This window comes from Atractosteus spatula, chromosome 1 (assembly GCF_055471065.1).
Source record: "Atractosteus spatula isolate fAtrSpa1 chromosome 1, fAtrSpa1.hap1, whole genome shotgun sequence".
Classification (NCBI taxonomy): Eukaryota; Metazoa; Chordata; class Actinopteri; order Semionotiformes; family Lepisosteidae; genus Atractosteus; species Atractosteus spatula.
Genome location: NC_142706.1, coordinates 53,934,767 through 53,947,071, shown reverse-complemented (window position 1 = coordinate 53,947,071; position 12,305 = coordinate 53,934,767). Strand labels below are relative to the sequence as shown.

Genomic DNA, 12,305 nt, shown 5'->3' with positions numbered 1-12,305 from the left:
GGCACTAGGGTCAGCCGCATTAACAGGGAATTACATTTTAAAGAATACAGCTGTTCATACGAAATGTTGTTCTTTGCAAGGTGTCGGTTAAGAAAATTAACATTTTTTCCAAGTAAATGGTTTTGTTGCAGCTGTTGTTTTAAACAGGAGCTATTGCTGTTACATCATGTAGCAGCAGAAAGCAATACACACCAAGTACATAAAGGGGATTTAACAGAATCATCTGAGAAAAAGATAATTTCGGCATACATTTCTAAAAACACTGAAATACATTATCTGGGATATCTACAGTAGTGCTGGGTGTTTAACACATTTCTCATTCAAACAAAAGGGTGGTGATTAAAGCCTTAAACTCACACCTACATGTAAAGTTGTGGGTTCCAATCTTAGGTGGAGCACTGCTGTAAGATACTTTAGTGTAATTGTTCCAGTAAAATGCCATGCATAGCAGGAACACCTTATCAGGGACAAAAACCCAGCCAAACCCTAAGAAAAAAAGCAACCACCACAGCCTGGCCATCGAAACTGGCCGGCATAAAAAAATTGTTTACTGTCAGAGAGGAGTTGTGTGCGCACTTTGAGCTGGATACACTTTTTTTATTAATATGGGTGTTGCATCTGTGCAATGTGTGCTTATTTTATAATGCTGAGTATTTGGCTGAAACAAACTATCTGAAAAATGCCTTATTTATGGGTACAACAGCAGTGCCCTAGCAGGGACCTGAAACCCCACGTTTGCAGTTAGAAGGCCAGGGCCCTACCCATTACACCTACTGTACCCAAAACTGGGGCACCAACATTCGTCCAGCAACAGTCCAAGACGGATAAATGTTACTGCCCCAGTTTTCACTTGCTGAGCTATGATCCCTCAGCTGTGCTGCCCAGTTACTCTAACTGAGGAGTATACTGGCATAAGAATTCACTTTTACAGAGACACTTTATACTTCTGAAAGGAGTGAGCACACACACACCAGTTATTCATATTCTTTTTTTGGAAAATGGAAACTGCAGTAAATCGTAAGAAACGGTCATGATGAAAATTATTCATAGTTTAAAGGAAATAGGCCTTTTTCACTGTTACAAATTCCTTAATTACATTGTGTTGAATGTGTCTTAACGCAGGCAGTATTTCAAATGCTTTTCAAATGGCATGTGAGGCTAATGAAAAAGTGAAAATCACACATATAAATAATATACAACCACTTTCTCTCAATCTGAAAACAAATAACAATGACTTTACCTACTTTGCCGTTAGACCTATTAAAACCATAAGACTATTAGACCTTTTAAGAATTTAAGGATTTTTGCCAGTCATGATGGAATCCTATTGAAAATCCTACCTCACAAGACCAAACCTATAACTAATATCACTGTTCAAGCAAATCTAAGATATGAGACTTAATAGGAAGTACGATATGCGAAGTAATATCCGTTTTATTCATTAGAATAAAATGGAATGAATAGTACAGCTCTTTAACAAGAAAAACTGAGCAGTTATACAGTACGTCACCTTTTGGATTTTAAAAGACTGAACCTTCACTTTTAAATGTCAAAAAATGGAAGGGAAAAATCACAAAAAACAGCTTAATTCAATTCTCAAGGCTGAATAAGGTGTTTGCTTTGCTTATAATAAATCTGTTATGCATCTATGCTGTGTAAGCCATGACAGAATGAGATTTTAGCTTCTAAATATGACACAGAAGTGCCTGCAGCACTCTGAGACCCCACAAATTTATGCAAACATACTTCTTCTCCCATGCAACAGCATGCAAAAGCAGTGAGGATTATGTTAACAATCTCTTAATATCTCTCACAACTGTTTTTTGCTCTATAGCTGCTTTGTGCTCAGTGACCCCCAGCTCAGCCAGGCTAAGTTTAATTCCAAGCACGGGACGCTGAAGAGTAGAGAGTTCTGAATGGGAAACCAGTAGATATGGTGACAACCAGCAAATCTACCACTGAAATCAACATTAAAATGAACTTGTGATTACAGCCCCTTTTTATATACTGCAGTTCTCATGCTTGTATTGACAGCTTCATTCTCCAGTTGTTGTCACTATGTTCTATTTGCTTGGTTTTAAAAAGAAAACACTGGGGAAACAGTGTGAAAGAGCATCCTACACTGAATCCCTTCTGATCCTTAGCCAGTGTCAGAATGCTGTGACCTATGCTCTGGCACATTTTTACTTTTAATCCTGTGGTAAACTTGGGCTTCTCCCTTTTTAGGTCATCAAAACTACCTTCTCCCACATCTAAAAATGTATTAACAGAGAAATGAAAATCTTTTTTGTTGCAAATTCATTAACATTTTACAGAACAGATGTGGCACAGATGCTCGCTAATCATTGACTAGCTGATAGTAATTAATCATATATATAATATGTAGGCATATATAACAAGGAATATTAAACACACCATGAATCTGAGGAAGTTCACTTTCAAGAATAAGGACTTTGGTGAAAACACCAAGAAATGCACATTAGCCACATTTGGAGGAAGCATTTAAAGCTAATAACCCTAGAAGACTCTGGGACAGCATGAAGAGAATGACAGGAATGTCCTCAATCAGGAAACCTGATTTTAGTGACTGCTAATTAACTTCAGTTTTCCGATTAACTGTATGGTATAACAATCTTTCTGTGCAACAGAAACCCAAGACGTCCAAACTCTTAAGGACACGTTCTAAGATAGCCACTTGAGAGAACTTTCAAAATGCTTCCATTAAGAGTATGGTGACACTAGCTGTTAGCATCTGCACTGATCCTTCACATGTTCTGCATAAAGAACACCAACTGATGCCTTCAAACAGAAGCTTCAGAGTCTCTCAATGCAAACATAACAAAATGAGGAATTCTTTTATGACATATTCAATCAAATTACTCAATAAATGAGTTCACGATAAATGCAATTAGTGGTTAGGTGCAAAAGTGAAAGTGTATTGTGCAATTATAGGGGCTTCAGGTGACTAAGTGGAGGACCTACAGGTTCTGGAAAGTTGTGTGGATTCCTGTTGGAATGTGATTTTTAATGTAATGTTTACTTGTAATGTTTGTATGTTTTTGAAAGTCTCTATGTGAGTAAAACATAGCTGCTTGGAGATAAATGATTATTGTATTATTGTATTGTATCATAATTCGCATTTATCATTAACAGAGTTCTGTGATAGATACAGGCATAGTAGCATGTGTGGAATTAATACAAACTGTGTATCTGTGATGCATGCCTTTCACAGATGGAATTATCTGTTCCAACAAAAGATTGTAAAATGCTGTCTTGTTGGACTCTGACCAATTCCTCTAAGCATGCACCTGTTCACGGGTTTCTGATCCCAGGATTCCATGTTATCCAACTTCATCTCACAAATGTTCAAAGGGATTGGAAGAGTAGGACATCCACAACATAACTGTAGCAACCTCATCTTATGAAAGTCATGATTACAAGAGTAGCATGAGGACATGCATTGTCTTTGTGGTATGATGTCATGTCAGGATGAACTTACAGGAAGGGCAGCAAGTGAGGTCAGATTGCCATTAATCACTAGAAGTGGAGTTCTGTAACAACTAAACACTCCTAGCCAGACAGTCACACTTAGTTCTCCCTATAGATCTTGGTAAGATTTTGTGACTGGTGATCTCTCCAATTGCGACCTAGTCATTGTCACAAGAGCAGCAAGAGGATGCAGCTTGTCCTGCTCGGCTATCATTACGTCAGGATGAGCCCATTAATCACTTTAATTGCCCCATTAATCACTATAATTTCCAGTCTTGGTGAGGTGTCATGACTTATTATCTCTCAGAGGAATATAACTGAACCGCAATTTGTTTATCAACTGTATTTGCTTATTGGATGGTGTTTGAATTTAATGTCTTGTGATCTCAGAAACTGGCTATGAACAACCCAGACATCAAGCGACACAGTCCAGCCTTCAGCACACCAAGGACACGAATGCGATGTTCTCTTCATAAATGGAACATATTGGTTCCTGTGGTTTTTGTTTCTTCATTTCTCTCTCAATAGTGTTTCACGGTCACTTGAATTAATCACAGCATGTTTTGAACAATATTTAAAAAAAACATATTCTTTATTTGTCCAAACACACACACCAATTGAGTGACAATTTTCTTTTCATGTTCAGTATGTGGGAAACACCTTTCCTCAGTGGGAAAACAATAAAAGGTAAAAAAAGGTAAAATGTTAGGCTATATAGTTACAAGTGTAGCATTCAAATAGAGAGACGTTATGTTAAAATTGTACAATGCTCTACGAGGCCTCATTTAGACTGCTATGCACAACTTTGGTCACCATATTAAAAAAAAAGGAATTTCTGCTCTAGAATCAGTCCAGAAAAGAACAATGAGATGTATTTCAGGACTTAAGGAATATCCTACACTCACAGGGCTGAAAGAACTGAATCATTTTAGTGCTGAATATTGTGAGGGGACCTGACATAGATATTCAATCAAATTCAATCAGTGAAAACACACCAAAGGACACAGGTGGAAACCATGTGGAAGTGCATTTAACAATGAAAACATGAAGCAATTTTATTACCCTGAGTTGTGAGTATATGGAACAAGCTACACTGCCTTGTGGTTGAAGCAGATACTATGGCTTCCTTCAAGAAACAGCTGGATTAGAACCTTGAATCAATCAAACTAGTGACTAGCAAATGGGTAAGATGGATCAAATAGCCTCCTTTCATTTATAAATTGTAAAGTTCCATAATTGTTAATTATGTCATTTGTTAGGCAGTCTGGTAATCCGAAATACTTTAAAACTGACAACTATAAACTCAAGGAAAAGTATTTATAGTAAGAAAGCATTCAGATGAGGAATAAAGTTTATTATTGTCACTGTTCTTGTAGATGAATATCTGCTTTATGGCACCACGTTATTTTCTCTGCAAGGTTAAAACTCTTAACCACAACCATTAAACCCAATAAGGGGAATATGACAGCTAACTCTATTTCTGTTCAGCACACTTATCAACTTTACCCTAGCCCTATAAGAATTACTTGTTTCTTCTTGACAGAATAGATGTCCTCTTATTTACTAACGCAGGACAAACAGATTTGACTACTGCTTAATTAAAAAAGCAGTACTTACAGTTTGTACACCTACTACAGTACAATAGCTGTTAATAATTATCAGGCAAATGAACAATAAAAACTAATATTTATAAAACAAACATCTTCTTTACCTGCATTTAGTATTTAATGGAATTTCTTTTTTTCTCTGAATAATTCTTGAAAACAAGAAGCAAAGATCCTATGGCATTTTAGAGAATGGCAGTCTGCAAACAGGAATAATAATAACACGAAGGATCTATGACTGTTCTGCATTTTTCTTTAAATGGAATCTGGTAAGGGGATTATGCCATGTTAAAAATATTCTGAAAATGCATACTCACCTACGTCACATGTGCAGTACATTTTGATCATCCATTAACCACGTCAGACAAACCAAAAGGGATTCACTTAGTTTAAGTAGGAGCCTTTCTATTTGTAGTAAAGCTTGGGGTTTTTCTAAACAAATATGAGGAAGGCCAACAACAGACAAATAAGGATCCTGGTTACCAGGCTCAACAAGTGCTCAACCCTTCCCTGCACAGAACGCACTGCCAGTCAGCACTAACCATACATGTAAAAAGAAGGCACACATTCCTACGAAAGGCTTCTTTCTCTGTGTACTTGCTCATACTTTCAGTAGCAAGACTCCTTATAGGATGATATGGTGTAGTAAAAGTACAGAACACATCGCTAAAGTCGTTAACGGATTCAGCTAGCTTTAAATCAGAGGCCTTAAATAGACCCTTCATTTTTACTTTGGATGCATACAGTATGTTTTGGTTTTTAGTAAGCTACAGTTACATATACGTCAAGAGTGATATCTTTTGAACAAGGCATTGCATGCCTCTAGATGCCCGTGGTGAGGACTTCACTGTGATGAAGAGAGCTAATGTTTGTGAGTTATATGTAGAGCAGAGATGGCCAACATCAGCCCTGATTGTTTAATAAAGTATTCACACAGCTGGCCCTTGTTGTCCCTTTAATTGAATTGACTGAACTATGGGGACATTATTTTTTTACACAGGGGCTTTGGATGATGGATGACTTTGTTTATTAAGTAAATGAAACAAGCACCAGACTCTGATTTTATTTGTTCATTAAAACTCCATTTAAATATGGAGCACACTAGGACGCGCACATGGAGCTCAAATAACATTCAGTGGTGAAAATATGCAAAAAAATCTGAAAACCTGAAAGGGAGAAAACACATTTTCACAACACTACGTCTTGTGGGAAATGTGGGAAATACATAAAACCAATTTAAACTCTAGCCAGCAAAGAGATGGTTATGTGGATTAAAGTACTACAATATGTTAAATCATTCTCATGGGGCTGAAATGGGTTTCCTTAGACCCTCCAGGCTGGCATGACCCCTGATAGCAAATAGAATCTAAATTCGAATCTGACTTTGCGTCACAATTACTTGGCTGGGAGACAGCTGACTAGTAGCATGTTGCACACTGATAATTTGACTGGAAAGGTCCCATGGGTGTTTTGAGTGAACTTTGAGGCTGGTTCCAAATTGAAAGAGATAAACGTGATACTGTGAATTATCCAGACCAGAGGCTATTAGAGGGGATGATTGACTGGCTGCACGTGTAGGTTGCTATTTTCTCCTAAAGAGTAACAAATTGACTATTTCCTGAAATTTACTTCTCCTTGCCTTTCCATCCACGTCCTGTCTTCACAGGTATAAGCTACCACTGTAATTTACAGTTGACTAAAATTACATTAAAGTGTATATATACATGAATGATCAGGATTGTTGGGATTTGTTAAGTGAATAAAACTATTTTAATGGAGTTTACAAAATATTTTTTAAAAAGTCCCACTGATGAGGATAATAGGAATTTCATTTTTTCCTATTTTTTACATTATGTCACAGGGAAACATTTAAGAAAACTTTGCTTGTGAAGAGACTCAGAGGGACTTAAAAAGAAACTACCCATGTCACCAATAACCCATCCATCCATTTTAAAACTGCTTCATCCAGCTCAGGGTCACAGGGGAGCCAGAGCCTATCCCAGCAAGCAACAGGTGCAAGAATACTGTATACCCTAAACAGGACGCCAGTCCATCACAGTGCACACACAGACACACACACTCTCACCATGAGCAGTTTTCCCAGAAGCCAATGAAACAACCAGTTTAGTTTCATTGGGACTGTGGGAGGACACTGGAGCACCTGCAGGGAACCCACGTGAACATGGGAAGAACATACAAACCTCATGCAGATGGGCCCTCAGGATTCAAACCCAGAGCCCCAGCACTCAGAGGCAGGAATGTTAACCATTGCTCCACCATATACTGTAGCTTAATTACCAAAAATGGTTCTGACACAGTGACTTATGACTGTTCCGTGTACCGTATACGTTCCTCACATATATTGAAATATGACCAACATTAAATCTATACTGTTTCATGCAGATTATAAACTTGAGTGCCCCAGGTTATTACATTACAAGCTTCTGAGATTTTGAATAGAAAGGCTGTTGCAGATGAATCATGTTCCTTGGATATATTTGCGCGCAGCAGTTAAAATTACAGGCTGCAGCTGAAGCCAGGATTTGTGAGAGGCTTAAACACCAGTTGATTGGGACACACAAGGCGGCAAATGTTCTGTGTGTGGTACTTAAAGTGAAGGGCTAGCTGCTGCTTAATATCAGAGGATGAGAGGCGAGCCTTGCCTGCACAAGAAGATGAAACAGCAATACTTTGCCATCATGTCTCTTACTTACAAAATCATACATTTCATCTTCTGTTAGAAGATAAAATCCCTGCATGTGTGTTCTAATTAGAAACTCTATAGCAATACAGAAAAACAATTAAAAATGTGTTTACTGATATGTATTTATATGTATTGAGTTATCAACATCTGCCAAAATGCACTAGGGTCTGTAAAATCTAGTCAGTGTACTGGTTCAGACCTTCAGTAAATCACTGCAAACTAATGTCTACTAATGTTAAGAAATTTTAAAAACAATATCTTTAAACAAATAATAATTATTTGAAGTATTAGGCTAATTTATTGCAGTAAACATGTTGAGGTAATTTAAAACAGAGGTACAGGAGGCAGAGATGTCTGAAACCAGCACATGGCTTCTATTTCCCTGCAGATCAGCTTTCACCTGTGTCCTTGAGGGTTTAAAGAGCCTCTATGCAATCAAACAAACTAAACTCAGCAGATTAGCTCCTTTCAACATAATTGTGAAAAGGCCTACTTCCAGGTTTTGTTTGAACTGAGTGTATTCAAAAGTTTTTTTAAAAAGTAATAAAATAAGAACTAAAAATGTATGGAAGCAATGACCAATTAAAATTTTCTCATGTATGCTAGTTGCTATATGATTGGTTCAGCATAATTTTGACATACTGTATCTATACTAAATGATAGTTGAAAACAGAGAAACAGCCAGTCATTTCCATACCATTAGAGTCACAGGCTGCTAACGCAAGTAGCTGTGTTGGAAGCAATGCATGCTTTGAGTCCTACATATCACATACTGTATCATTCCAGCTCAACCTACCAATGTTCAATGGGGCTGTGTGAGGACATGCATTGTCCTATTGGGATGATATCACATCAGGATGAGCCTACAGGAGGGGCAGCGAGTGAAGTCAGGTTGTTATTAATCACTAGAAATGGAGTTCTGTAATGACTAGACACCCATAGCCAGACACACTTAGTTCTGCCTATTGATCTTGGCAAGGTTCTGTGACTGGTGATCTCTCAGACATCAACCTGTCATTGATGGACTGTATCTGGTAGGACACTGTGCCAGGCATTGAAAACCCAAGACAGACAGTGAACAACTATGCTCAAACTTGGTCTAGCTTCCAACATACCGATGGCATGCAGGTGTTGTCCACTTAATAAGACAGGCACATTAGTTCCGCTCTATACTTTATTCTGAATTTTTGCCTGGCTTGACATTCAGCATGTTAAATTAGCCCAAATCTTACGCAGTGAGGTTACTCATGTGTATCATGGTCATTCATTAATAATGGATTTAATAAATGATGCCAAAAACATATAATATATAAAATTCATGTAGACCTACTTTACTTTTTCTAAAACACATTGCATAAATAGAGTGATAAGTGTCCCTTGATGCTCGGTATTTATCAGGTAGCGTTTTTGATGCTGTCAATCACTGCAACCTACTGAAGCACACAGACATTTATCAAGGGACAGGTGTTACTACCCTTCATTGGTTGGGCTCCCATCAGGTGAAAAGAGCTCCATTCATAAATGATGACTGTTTTAAAGCAGTTGTTATCCCATTTGCTCAAGATGTTTCTCAGAGTTCTGTGCAAGAACTTTCCCTTTACTATTTACATTGTCGGTAGATTACTTATTATAGACCTGGGTTGCACTGCTACATTGGCGACACTCAGATTTACTTGCAGACAAATGCACATACTACTGCTGCTGCTGCTTTTAAAGCTGTCTGCCCAATATTAAGATATGGAAGCAACGGAACTTTCTTTTCAAATCTCTGAGGGGAGTGAAGTTATGCTCACAGGCTCCCAACATCAGCTTTGCAAGTTTAATGATTCCAGTGTTGTTGTTGTTGTTGGTCCTGAAATTAATACCTTGACAAAAGTAAGATATCTTGGTGTTACTTCTAGCCCTGTGTTTGTGATTGTCATTTGAAACTCACACTAGAAAAGTCACAAAGGTATCGTCTTTCCATCTGCAAAACATTAGGCTTATGTTATGTCTGTCCAGCACTGAAATATTGATACATGCCTTCTTTTAATCAAAGTTAGACTCATCCCTCAATTTGCTGTGGCATCTGCCAGGCTACTAAATGGACTTGACTATGTCTAGAATTCTACAGCTTGTGTGCTACCTATATCTACTGTGCATTAGCATTTAACTCCTATCTTATGCAAATTGGATGTGAAATTTAGACTCTCTGTGAAATTTAGACTGGACATGAAGGATCTCCTGCTGCTGTGATTGATCTAGCTCCACGCTATCTTAAGGCAAGGGTTTCAAACTCAGCTCTTGGAAGGTCAGTTGTCTTCTGGTGTTTGTTCCAACCCGAGTAGTCAACTAAACAATTAACCTAATTATTTCATACACAAGACAAATACAGGATTTTTCTTAAGGTCTTTCACAGTAGCTTATATGTGATGTTCACTCCATTAAAACCATAGCTAGAACTGACAACAGAGCCTGATTAGATGTATTATAATTATACAGCTAATTAAAAAAAAAACACCTTTGTAGTCACGAACATGGGTGGAACACAAACTAGAAGGCAATAAACCCTCCAGGAATTGAATCTGACACCCCTATCTTAAGGGCTTACTGCACGAGTTAAGTCTAACACTTCATCTAAAATCTGCTGATTCAGGTGGTCTTATCTTACAGACAAGGCTCCACATAATGAAAAGTAAAACCATCCCGTATGCAGCACCTTGTCTGTGGAACTCATTCCTCAAATCCATTATACACCCTAAATACAGTAGTTTTGAATTTTTACTTCTGATATGAGTATTACATGTGTGCTATTGAACAGTGCTTTGAGTTCTTCTGAAAATCACTTATAAATAAAATGTATTATATACTGAAAAGCATTAAAAATGTAACAAATGTAGGTGGCTACAACACATATTGTTTTTCAATGTCTCTTAGCAAATTATGATTAATGTATAAAGCAGCAACCTTTTGACAAGGCTTAGTTTGTCTATGGATAATATGAAATATACATGAAGTATAGAGTTTAAGAATTGAAAAAGGTCATTCTTAAATATTTTCTTAAAATATTTTGAGAATATAGTTATGCAAAAGGTTTTTCAAGAAACGTTAATCAATGGTTTGCGAGCCAAATCTTGCTTATCTGACCCGATTTCTATAACAGGAGCTTATAATAAAATTATTTAAAGTCATGATGATGCAAACATCAATGTGAAAAGACATATATAAAATATAAAATATAAAGAGTAAGTCCTGAAACAGCGCTTTAAAATTCTATCAAATTGGGGGCAGCATATTGTACGTAATTATTAAATGAGATTTTCGTAAAGGTACTATACGACATTCAAATAAATTCAAACTTCAAACGTTTAACTTATATAACTTATAAAAAATTACCTTCATAAACAGAACAAGCATTTACAACAAATGGAATGGAAACTTAATACAGATAGCTTACTTAAGCGGCTGTATTTAGTGTGGTATTTCCCCCAAGTCACACAACAGCTCTTGTCTTATTCACCTCTTGGCTCACTGCCACCAGGTGAACTAGTATCAATGTGTCTGAGTTTCCATGGCACCGAAGGGAGATCCCTTTCAAGCTTGTTTATATACTGTACAACAATCTGATTTTACAGAGAAGGTCGCTGCTTCACGTCCCTCAGATGGGATGACAATTAAAGTTAAAAATAAGATGAAACATGCACTAAGTAAAATGCTTTTTACGTCCAGCACACAAAACGTTTAGTTTTCTGTCGGCCTTCAGGCGAGCAGTTTATCTGAGGTTTACAGTATCACGCAGCTTAAAAAGCGGTGCAGTTTCGTTGGGTTTCATTCCATTCTCATCGTAAGCAAGTTTTTATATAAGCTAAGTTCATATATATAATAACACCATCAATTACACTAAGAGACGAGGTTTAAATTTATTTTTAAGTGGATACCCTAACTAAACAGATGTTACTAAGCTGGTTTTCTGTTAAAAATAAAGGCGGTAAAGAATTAAGAAGTCTACTTACTGTAAAAATCCGACAGTTGAACGCTTTGTATACTCTCCAACAGTTTAGACGCCTTATTTAAAGAAAAATATATTATGCAAGAAACATGTCAAACTGTTCACCAGGTGTCACAAGTTGAAGCTATTGTTTGCTTAAAAACCGAAGATATTCTCCGCAAGCCACAATTCTTTCTTTCCCTTGGAAAACACTGTAAATCCCAAATAATTGTGAGAACAAAGCTGGAACCTTTTATCTCGATTGTCGGTTGCCCGCATTTAGGAAAAAAATGAGGTTTGATTTTGATAAATAAACAATTTATCGCAGTAACCTGGGCTGCTCTGTCACAGTATAAGGTGAGTTTTGAGTCCAGCCTTTTGCTCCTCCCTCCTTTCAGCCGCCCCAGTACAGGGAAGTGGGGATTAATGTTCGAGTTTCAAAGCCTTAGACGGTAGGGTCTATTAATTGAGGCGTTGTCTGTTATTGTGCTTGATCAGAAACACAACTCCTGGAACACGCAGTTGAAGGGTTCTACGTCTG

The 12,305-nt window shown here is 37.3% G+C and overlaps 1 long non-coding RNA gene across 1 annotated transcript in view; it reads right to left on the bottom strand.

The window, feature by feature from the left end:
• Window positions 1–11,900, bottom strand: part of LOC148841276 (uncharacterized) — a 33,947-nt gene extending 22,047 nt beyond the window's left edge. Inside the window, exon 1 of the long non-coding RNA XR_016091307.1 lies at window positions 11,790–11,900. This is a non-coding gene — a long non-coding RNA (uncharacterized LOC148841276). The remainder of the gene's footprint in view (window positions 1–11,789) is intronic.
• Window positions 11,901–12,305: the final 405 nt, after the last annotated feature.